Source organism: Oncorhynchus masou, chromosome 24 (genome assembly GCF_036934945.1).
Source record: "Oncorhynchus masou masou isolate Uvic2021 chromosome 24, UVic_Omas_1.1, whole genome shotgun sequence".
Classification (NCBI taxonomy): Eukaryota; Metazoa; Chordata; class Actinopteri; order Salmoniformes; family Salmonidae; genus Oncorhynchus; species Oncorhynchus masou.
In genome coordinates, this window is record NC_088235.1 from 6,354,483 (window position 1) to 6,366,713 (window position 12,231).

At 37.6% G+C, this 12,231-nt stretch overlaps 1 pseudogene; it reads right to left on the minus strand.

Moving 5' to 3' along the window:
* Positions 1-208: 208 nt before the first annotated feature.
* Positions 209-12,020, minus strand: LOC135511542 (inorganic pyrophosphatase-like; annotated as a pseudogene).
* Positions 12,021-12,231: the final 211 nt, after the last annotated feature.

Sequence of the window (12,231 nt, forward strand, 5' to 3'; positions counted from 1 at the left end):
AGTATCAAACAACATGATGGAAGACACAGTAAACTGCAGAGGTTTAGATGGACTATAAAGGTCATATTGTTACACATTTGAGAAATATAATAAACATAAAGAACAGGCTTACTTGGTTGAGTACTTGTCATGCTAAGAGGACAAGCATCAATCACAATTCATACTAAACATGGGAAACTGTAATTATATACACATGTTTTCTGTCATTTTCAAGTATATTCTTCCGTTCAGGTGAGAAAACATTTTGGTCCAATCTGAAGGCTCTTCTTTCTGCGTCAGTTCACTTAGACATAGAACCATTTGTCAACTGAGAAAAGAAGTAAAAAATGTTCCATTGTAAGTGTGAAATCCAATAAAGTTGAATATATAGATATATAGATAACGTATAGAGATATTTTGTAAATAAATCACAGGTGTATTGAATTTAAATAAGATTAATTTCACATCAAAGCACATACCAATGGAATTAACTAACAAAGGAAATACACACCTGCACTTGGAATAGGGTCTTCAGGGCCAAAAACACATGCCTACAAGACAATATCATTATTATCAATATTATTTATCAAGCACACATTAATATTACAGCTGAGCTGTTTTAGTAGGATAAGCCAAATAGTATGATAAGTGAAAGGAACTCACGGCATCAACAACAGCCTTAGCATCAGTAGTGGAACAGCAGAATGGACTGTCTGTGACACAAGTGTTGGTACTGGATCAGAAGATGGGAGAAAAACACAAATAGAACTGTTTTAGTTGAGAAGAAAGGGATGCCTCTGTAAAAACGCAAATAGAACTGTTTTAGTTGAGAAGACTCTGTAAAAACACAAATAGAACTGTTTTAGTTGAGAAGACTCTGTAAAAACACAAATAGAACTGTTTTAGTTGAGAAGACTGTAAAAACACAAATAGAACTGTTTTAGTTGAGAAGACTCTGTAAAAACACAAATAGAACTGTTTTAGTTGAGAAGACTCTGTAAAAACACAAATAGAACTGTTTTAGTTGAGAAGACTCTGTAAAAACACAAATAGAACTGTTTTAGTTGAGAAGACTCTGTAAAAACACAAATAGAACTGTTTTAGTTGAGAAGACTCTGTAAAAACACAAATAGAACTGTTTTAGTTGAGAAGACTGTAAAAACGCAAATAGAACTGTTTTAGTTGAGAAGACTCTGTAAAAACACAAATAGAACTGTTTTAGTTGAGAAGACTGTAAAAACACAAATAGAACTGTTTTAGTTGAGAAGACTCTGTAAAAACGCAAATAGAACTGTTTTAGTTGAGAAGACTCTGTAAAAACACAAATAGAACTGTTTTAGTTGAGAAGACTCTGTAAAAACACAAATAGAACTGTTTTAGTTGAGAAGACTGTAAAAACGCAAATAGAACTGTTTTAGTTGAGAAGACTGTAAAAACACAAATAGAACTGTTTTAGTTGAGAAGACTGTAAAAACACAAATAGAACTGTTTTAGTTGAGAAGACTCTGTAAAAACGCAAATAGAACTGTTTTAGTTGAGAAGACTCTGTAAAAACACAAATAGAACTGTTTTAGTTGAGAAGACTGTAAAAACACAAATATAACTGTTTTAGTTGAGAAGACTCTGTAAAAACACAAATATAACTGTTTTAGTTGAGAAGACTCTGTAAAAACACAAATAGAACTGTTTTAGTTGAGAAGACTCTGTAAAAACACAAATAGAACTGTTTTAGTTGAGAAGACTCTGTAAAAACACAAATAGAACTGTTTTAGTTGAGAAGACTGTAAAAACGCAAATAGAACTGTTTTAGTTGAGAAGACTCTGTAAAAACACAAATAGAACTGTTTTAGTTGAGAAGACTCTGTAAAAACACAAATAGAACTGTTTTAGTTGAGAAGACTCTGTAAAAACACAAATAGAACTGTTTTAGTTGAGAAGACTGTAAAAACGCAAATAGAACTGTTTTAGTTGAGAAGACTCTGTAAAAACACAAATAGAACTGTTTTAGTTGAGAAGACTGTAAAAACACAAATAGAACTGTTTTAGTTGAGAAGACTCTGTAAAAACGCAAATAGAACTGTTTTAGTTGAGAAGACTCTGTAAAAACACAAATAGAACTGTTTTAGTTGAGAAGACTCTGTAAAAAACACAAATAGAACTGTTTTAGTTGAGAAGACTGTAAAAACGCAAATAGAACTGTTTTAGTTGAGAAGACTCTGTAAAAACACAAATAGAACTGTTTTAGTTGAGAAGACTGTAAAAACACAAATAGAACTGTTTTAGTTGAGAAGACTCTGTAAAAACGCAAATAGAACTGTTTTAGTTGAGAAGACTCTGTAAAAACACAAATAGAACTGTTTTAGTTGAGAAGACTGTAAAAACACAAATATAACTGTTTTAGTTGAGAAGACTCTGTAAAAACACAAATATAACTGTTTTAGTTGAGAAGACTCTGTAAAAACACAAATAGAACTGTTTTAGTTGAGAAGACTGTAAAAACGCAAATAGAACTGTTTTAGTTGAGAAGACTCTGTAAAACACAAATAGAACTGTTTTAGTTGAGAAGACTGTAAAAACACAAATAGAACTGTTTTAGTTGAGAAGACTCTGTAAAAACGCAAATAGAACTGTTTTAGTTGAGAAGACTCTGTAAAAACACAAATAGAACTGTTTTAGTTGAGAAGACTCTGTAAAAACACAAATAGAACTGTTTTAGTTGAGAAGACTGTAAAAACGCAAATAGAACTGTTTTAGTTGAGAAGACTCTGTAAAAACACAAATAGAACTGTTTTAGTTGAGAAGACTGTAAAAACACAAATAGAACTGTTTTAGTTGAGAAGACTCTGTAAAAACGCAAATAGAACTGTTTTAGTTGAGAAGACTCTGTAAAAACACAAATAGAACTGTTTTAGTTGAGAAGACTGTAAAAACACAAATATAACTGTTTTAGTTGAGAAGACTCTGTAAAAACACAAATATAACTGTTTTAGTTGAGAAGACTGTAAAAACACAAATAGAACTGTTTTAGGTGAGAAGACTGTAAAAACACAAATAGAACTGTTTTAGGTGAGAAGACTGTAAAAACACAAATATAACTGTTTTAGTTGAGAAGACTCTGTAAAAACACAAATAGAACTGTTTTAGTTGAGAAGACTCTGTAAAAACACAAATAGAACTGTTTTAGTTGAGAAGACTCTGTAAAAACACAAATAGAACTGTTTTAGTTGAGAAGACTGTAAAAACGCAAATAGAACTGTTTTAGTTGAGAAGACTCTGTAAAAACACAAATAGAACTGTTTTAGTTGAGAAGACTGTAAAAACACAAATAGAACTGTTTTAGTTGAGAAGACTCTGTAAAAACGCAAATAGAACTGTTTTAGTTGAGAAGACTGTAAAAACACAAATAGAACTGTTTTAGTTGAGAAGACTGTAAAAACACAAATAGAACTGTTTTAGTTGAGAAGACTGTAAAAACACAAATAGAACTGTTTTAGTTGAGAAGACTCTGTAAAAACGCAAATAGAACTGTTTTAGGTGAGAAGACTGTAAAAACACAAATAGAACTGTTTTAGTTGAGAAGACTGTAAAAACACAAATAGAACTGTTTTAGGTGAGAAGACTGTAAAAACACAGATAGAACTGTTTTAGTTGAGAAGACTCTGTAAAAACGCAAATAGAACTGTTTTAGTTGAGAAGACTGTAAAAACACAAATAGAACTGTTTTAGGTGAGAAGACTGTAAAAACACAAATAGAACTGTTTTAGTTGAGAAGACTGTAAAAACACAAATAGAACTGTTTTAGGTGAGAAGACTGTAAAAACACAAATAGAACTGTTTTAGTTGAGAAGACTGTAAAAACACAAATAGAACTGTTTTAGTTGAGAAGACTGTAAAAACACAAATAGAACTGTTTTAGGTGAGAAGACTGTAAAAACACAAATAGAACTGTTTTAGTTGAGAAGACTCTGTAAAAACACAAATAGAACTGTTTTAGTTGAGAAGACTGTAAAAACACAAATAGAACTGTTTTAGTTGAGAAGACTCTGTAAAAACACAAATAGAACTGTTTTAGTTGAGAAGACTCTGTAAAAACACAAATAGAACTGTTTTAGTTGAGAAGACTCTGTAAAAACACAAATAGAACTGTTTTAGTTGAGAAGACTCTGTAAAAACACAAATAGAACTGTTTTAGTTGAGAAGACTCTGTAAAAACACAAATAGAACTGTTTTAGTTGAGAAGACTGTAAAAACACAAATAGAACTGTTTTAGTTGAGAAGACTCTGTAAAAACACAAATAGAACTGTTTTAGTTGAGAAGACTCTGTAAAAACACAAATAGAAATGTTCTAGTAAAAACAAGTCATTGACTGAACTAAACCGTCTTATATTGTTTTATCGTTGTTTGTTTTTACTCGTCCTCGTAGCAATGCATCCGCATCACTGACAGCGTATTGAACAGACGGCCATATTACACAGAGACTGTAAATGTATATCTCAGTCTCACCAGTTCAGTTCTCCAGCGTTGGTCTTGTTGGAGATCAGCGCCTTCCCAAAACTCATGAGTTTCCTTGACTGTCTTAAGAGCAAAGTCCTGGGGGAAAGCATGTCAAATGATTCCCTGCATGCTTAAGAAAATAAAACTCTGCATACACCTCCACTATACTACTCTCTGTACTGAGCAGAAAGTACAGTGTGTCCCGAATGGCACCCTCGTCCCTTTATAGTGTACTTCTTTTGACCAGGGCCCATCAAAAGTAGTGCACTATGGGATCGAGTTCCACCCTTGATATGTTCCATATTTCAATATAAAAAAAGAGCAACTATGTGTGCTTACATTTGCAATACACTGTTTTATTCTATTGTGTGTGATTGAGTGTATATATTTGTTTTTTTAACCTTTATTTAACTAGGCAAGTCAGTTAAAAACACATTTTTATTGACAATGACGGCATAGGAACAGTGGGTTAACTGCCTGTTCAGAGGCAGAACGACAGATTTGTACCTTGTCAGCATAGGGGTTTGAACTGGCGACCTTACGGTTACAAATCCAACGCTATAACCACTAGGCTACCCTGCCGCCTGTCCTATGAGTAATTTAGAGCAGGGGTGTCAAAGCATTGTGTTTCGTCCGGAGGGAGGCACTGAAAATCGGTTGTATTTCCACGCCGTCAAAATTATAAAAAAATGGTTTCCTCTAACCACAGTGAGGAATTTCCCATGCTTCCTGACTGTCTAGTTTTCATTTGGTTGATTTGGGTGCTACACAGTCAGGAAACTCTATGACTGTAGGGCCATTATCACTGCTACACAGTCAGGAAACTGTATGACTGTAGGGCCATTATCACTGCTACACAGTCAGGAAACTCTATGACTGTAGGGCCATTATCACTGCTACACAGTCAGGAAACTCTATGACTGTAGGGCCAGTATCACTGCTACACAGTCAGAAAACTCTATGACTGTAGGGCCAGTATCACTGCTACACAGTCAGGAAACTCTATGACTGTAGGGCCAATATCACAACTACACAGTCAGGAAACTCTATGACTGTAGGGCCATTATCATAACTACACAGTCAGGAAACTCTATGACTGTAGGGCCATTATCACTGCTACACAGTCAGGAAACTCTATGACTGTAGGGCCAGTATCACAACTATACAGTCAGGAAACTCTATGACTGTAGGGCCATGATCACTGCTACACAGTCAGGAAACTCTATGGCTGTAGGGCCATTATCACTGCTACACAGTCAGGAAACTCTATGACTGCAGGGCCATTATCACTGCTACACAGTCAGGAAACTCTATGACTGCAGGGCCATTATCACTGCTACACAGTCAGGAAACTATGACTGTAGGACCAGTATCACTGCTACACAGTCAGGAAACTCTATGACTGTAGGGCCATTATCACAACTACACAGTTTCATTTTAAAGTATATTGAGTTAGTTTTCCCACCGTTTATTTTACTCATACCAGCCGTGGGCTGGAATTGGACCCCCTCGCGAGCCAGATTGGACCCCCTTTCGGCCTGCGGGCCATGGGTTTGACATCCCTGATTTAGAGGAAGAATCCAATAGTAACTGACATCAATATCAATGTCTTGCTATTGGGCTTTGCTCTTGTAGGCCTTCTGTGTAGTACAAACAGGTGAGAACTGTATTGTTACCCTGTCCTTGAACTCTCCGTTAAATGCAAACTGGTTCTCAGGTTTTCCATCGGGAACTTTATATTTTTTAGACCACTCAAATGTAGCTTCCAGATACCCAGGCTTGAGTCTTCTTGCGTCATCAATATCTGCATTGATCACAAGAAGAAGATGTGTAATTCCATGGTTAGCCACAAACACATTTATAACACCCACTACTGTGCAACCGTTGATCAGATATCAGACAGGCGTTCAGCGTCTTAAAAGGTCTCTGAAGAAAGTAAGTAACCTTGTCAGGCCAGAATGGCCCATCAACTCACTACGTATTGACACCGGATCCTGTTTCTGTAGCGTGAGGCAGCTCGACGTATAAGTGCATCATTCTGGACAGGATGCTAGTCCTATTAAGGGGCCTCTAAAAAGAACTATATAAATCCCAATACATTCTGAATATGTATTAGATGTCCTCCTACTGTTAAAGTTGTTGGCCTCTGGATCCTCCATGTTGATGACAATGACTTTCCAGTCTGTTTCTCCTTCGTCGATCAGAGCCAGAGTGCCCAACACCTTGACTTTAATCACCTCTCCACGAGAGCACACCTCAAAATCACAACGAGAGGGAGATGAAGAGAAGAAGACAAGAAGAAAGACAAAGAAGTAGAAGAAGTAAAAGAAGTAGAAGTAGAAGAAGAGAGAAAGAGAAAGAGAGAGAGAGAAGAGAGAGAGAGAGAGAGAGAAAGAAAGAGAGAGAGAGAGAGAGAGAGAGAGAGAGAGAGAGAGAGAGAGAGAGAGAAAGAAACAAAGAGAGAAAGAAAGAGAGAAAGAAAGAAAGAAGAAAGAGAAACAAAGAGAGAGAAGAGAGAGAAGAAGAGAAAGAAAGAAAGAAAGAAAGAAAGAAAGAAGAAAGAAACAAAGAGAGAAAGAGAGAGAGAGAAAAGAGAAAGAAGAGAGAAGCGAGAGAGAGAAAGAGAGAGAGAAAAAGCGAGAGAGAAGAGAGAGAAGAGAGAGAGAGAGAGGGAGAAAGAGAGAGAGAAAGAGAGGGAGAGAGAGAAAGAGAGCGAGAGACAGAGAGAGAAGAAGAGAGAGAGAGAATGAGATTGACAACATTTAAATTAGAAGACTATGAATTAAGATAGTACATTCATACAACCATGTTCCTTAGACAAGTAGAAAACACACACTGAGTAACAACAGAATGTTTAGTCCATTCAATAAAGTTGTAGTGCAGTACCTTGTATCCTATGTCACAGATGTCAATAGGGTCATTGTCACCACAGCATCCTGTATCTGCGTCTTTATGGCCTGGGTCCTCCCATGTCTGATAAATAAATAAAGATGAGAGAACAGTGATTGATAACCTGATTCTATTTTAAATAAACCACAACTTATAAAAGGCCTTATAGAACATTCATAACCCCTATAGATGCTTCATAAATCATTCATAACCCCTATAAATGCTTCATAAATCATTCATACCCCCTATAGATGCTTCATAAATCATTCATAACCCCTATAGATGCTTCATAAATCATTCATAACCCCTATAGATGCTTCATAAATCATTAATAACCCCTATAGATGCTTCATAAATCATTTATAAACCCTATAGATGCTTCATAAACCATTCATAACCCCTATAGATGCTTCATAAATCATTCATAAACCCTATAGATGCTTCATAAATCATTCATAACCCCTATAGATGCTTCATAAATCATTCATAACCCCTATAGATGCTTCGGAAATCATTCATAAACCCTATAGATGCTTCATAAATCATTAATAAACCCTATAGATGCTTCATAAATCATTCATAACCCCTACAGATGCTTCATAAATCATTCATAACCCCTATAGATACTTCATAAATCATTCATAACCCCCTATAGATGCTTCATAAATTATTCATAAACCCTATAGATGCTTCATAAATCATTCATAACCCCTATAGATGCTTCATAAATCATTCATAACCCCTATAGATGCTTCATAAATCATTCATAACCCCTATAGATGCTTCATAAATCATTCATTTCCCCTATAGATGCGTCAGAAATCATTCATAGGCAAAACTCATGCTAGAAAGCTACTGATAAGGAAGGAAAAAAATGTGTTTTCTCTTTTAAACTGTAATTTTTATAAACTTTCAATAAATTTACCAAAATGTTTCTATTCTAGGGAGAGATGGTCCACCCCTGGGTAACTTGCCTGAGGATGGCTCCATAATTCCAGATGTATCCTTTGTGTGGAAACACGTTGGCCACATACTTGAAGGTTCCCCTTCTTGATGTCTTGCTTCAATGGATTTAGAGGGTCTTTGGTGGCAATCTGAGGAAAAGAATACAACATTCACGTAAAACAACATGTCTTGCTTCGATGGATTTAGAGGGTCTTTGATGGCAATCTGAGGAAAAGAATACAACATTCACCTGAAACAACGAACGGAAATATTAAGTGACGGTTGACTTTGAAACCTGTTTACTATGCGTTTGCAATAGAATACTGAATAAACAATAAGCATAAAACCATACGGCTAATTCTAATTGGAGTGGAGCGAGAACTTCACCTCTGTCTCAGCAGAGCTTCTTTCAAGGTGCCGTACATTGAGGCTAACAAAGGATCATACAAGACAAGTACTGAAACAAACCTCCATCTTTGCATTGGTCCATCTGGGTACCTCAACAACAGCATGGAAGATGTTCTGTTGGAGGAAATAACCAAGGTTAACACCAATGTTTCAGATATCACCACATTTATATTGAAAAACACAATTACATTTGGGGCGGCAGGGTAGCCTCGTGGTTAGAGCGTTGGACTAGTAACCGGAAGGTTGCAAGTTCAACCCCCCGAGCTGACAAGGTACAAATCTGTCGTTCTACCCCTGAACAGGCAGTTAACCCACTGTTCCTAGGCCGTCATTGAAAATAAGAATTTGTTCTTAACTGACTTGCCTGGTTCAATAAAGGTAAAAAAAAAAAAAAGATTGTTGATTAATCACACACACACACACACCTGAGCTTCATCTGCATAAATTGGTATGTCATGGAATGGAGAGAGGTATTTTCCCTCAGTAGTTCCTGTGTAGAGAGACAGTGATGAATGCACAGTATATCAGAAACATTCCACTGTACTAATGCATTGCAGTAACTTCAAACAACCTGATTATTAATGAACAGTGACGTGGGGGACTTACGTCAACATGGAGCTCATCAACTCACATACAGACATACTGTAGATGCCTATACTGTAGCATGAGAGACATACTGTAGATGTCTATACTGTAACATGAGAGATATACTGTAGATGCCTATACTGTAGCATGAGAGACATACTGTAGATGTCTAAACTGTAGCATGAGAGCCATACTGTAGATGTCTACACTGTAGCATGAGAGGCACACTGTAGATGTCTATACTGTAGCATGAGAGCCATACTGTAGATGTCTATACTGTAGCATGAGGGCCATACTGTAGATGTCTACACTGTAGCATGAGAGGCACACTGTAGATGTCTATACTGTAGCATGAGAGACATACTGTAGATGTCTACACTGTAGCATGAGAGGCACACTGTAGATGTCTATACTGTAGCATGAGAGCCATACTGTAGATGCCTATACTGTAGCATGAGAGCCATACTGTAGATGTCTACACTGTAGCATGAGAGGCACACTGTAGATGTCTATACTGTAGCATGAGAGCCATACTGTAGATGCCTATACTGTAGCATGAGAGCCATACTGTAGATGTCTATACTGTAGCATGAGAGGCACACTGTAGATGTCTATACTGTAGCATGAGAGCCATACTGTAGATGTCTATACTGTAGCATGAGAGACATACTGTAGATGTCTACACTGTAGCATGAGAGACACACTGTAGATGTCTACACTGTAGCATGAGAGGCACACTGTAGATGTCTATACTGTAGCATGAGAGCCATACTGTAGATGTCTATACTGTAGCATGAGGGCCATACTGTAGATGTCTACACTGTAGCATGAGAGGCACACTGTAGATGTCTATACTGTAGCATGAGAGACATACTGTAGATGTCTACACTGTAGCATGAGAGGCACACTGTAGATGTCTATACTGTAGCATGAGAGCCATACTGTAGATGCCTATACTGTAGCATGAGAGCCATACTGTAGATGTCTACACTGTAGCATGAGAGGCACACTGTAGATGTCTATACTGTAGCATGAGAGCCATACTGTAGATGCCTATACTGTAGCATGAGAGCCATACTGTAGATGTCTATACTGTAGCATGAGAGGCACACTGTAGATGTCTATACTGTAGCATGAGAGCCATACTGTAGATGTCTATACTGTAGCATGAGAGACATACTGTAGATGTCTACACTGTAGCATGAGAGACACACTGTAGATGTCTATACTGTAGCATGAGAGCCATACTGTAGATGTCTATACTGTAGCATGAGAGACATACTGTAGATGCCTATACTGTAGCATGAGAGCCATACTGTAGATGTCTATACTGTAGCATGAGAGACACACTGTAGATGTCTATACTGTAGCATGAGAGATATACTGTAGATGTCTATACTGTAGCATGAGAGACACACTGTAGATGCCTATACTGTAGCATGAGAGCCATACTGTAGATGCCTATACTGTAGCATGAGAGACATACTGTAGATGCCTATACTGTAGCATGAGAGACATACTGTAGATGTCTATACGGTAGCATGAGAGCCATACTGTAGATGCCTATACTGTAGCATGATAGCCATACTGTAGATGCCTATACTGTAGCATGAGAGACATACTGTACATGCCTATACTGTAGCATGAGAGACATACTGTAGATGCCTATACTGTAGCATGAGAGCCATACTGTAGATGCCTATACTGTAGATGCCTATACTGTAGCATGAGAGACATACTGTAGATGCCTATACTGTAGCATGAGAGCCATACTGTAGATGCCTATACTGTAGATGCCTATACTGTAGCATGAGAGACATACTGTAGATGCCTATACTGTAGCATGAGACATACTGTAGATGCCTATACTGTAGCATACGAGCCATACTGTAGATGCCTATACTGTAGCATGAGAGCCATACCGTAGATGCCTATACTGTAGCATGAGGGCCATACTGTAGATGCCTATACTGTAGCATGAGGGCCATACTGTAGATGCCTATACTGTAGCATGAGAGCCATACTGTAGATGCTTATACTGTAGCATGAGAGCCATACTGTAGATGCCTATACTGTAGCATGAGAGACATACTGTAGATGCCTATGCTGTAGCATGAGAGACATACTGTAGATGCCTATACTGTAGCATGAGAGCCATACTGTAGATGCCTATACTGTAGCATGAGAGCCATACTGTAGATGCCTATGCTGTAGCATGAGAGACATACTGTAGATGCCTATACTGTAGCATGAGAGACATACTGGAGATGCCTATACTGTAGCATGAGTGACATACTGTAGTGTGTACATGTCAAGCTGTGTAGCTACCACCACTAAGCTAGTTCATTACGTACCGAGCTGACGCAACTACAGTCTAATGTCTTTAGCTCCATATATATATATATATATATATATATATATACACCAAACTATACACTGATGTATTGAAAGAGCTGGTCACTCACTGAAGAACACCCTGTAGTCCAGTGTGTTGGGCTTTTGCCTCTCCTCGATGGTGAAGCTCATGTCCTACTGCCTTATTGTGTTCACTCTGCTTCTTGGTACTGCTGCTAGTGGGCGTACTTCCTGTGCTGCCTGTAGGAGTAGATAATGGGAAGCCCATCGCCTCGTCCTGCAGGTTAACTAGTAGGTTAAGACCGTAGGTTGGCGTGTGAAGGAGAGTGTGAGCAGGAGGCATGTGCTCCTCTTATGGCCATGGCAACGCATTGGGTTGGTGACGTCAGGCTTGATCTGTGATCTGTGAGTGTGTGTATGTGTGTGTGTCTGTGTGACAACAGAAGGGGTGGGGGGGGGCAAGTCTATGGGCTCTGTGTTAGTCGGTGATCAAAGGAACTACCTTCAACGTTACAATAACTGCACCGTTAAATATATCACAGGACACAGGTGAATTTAGTCTTTGAGAAAGCTAT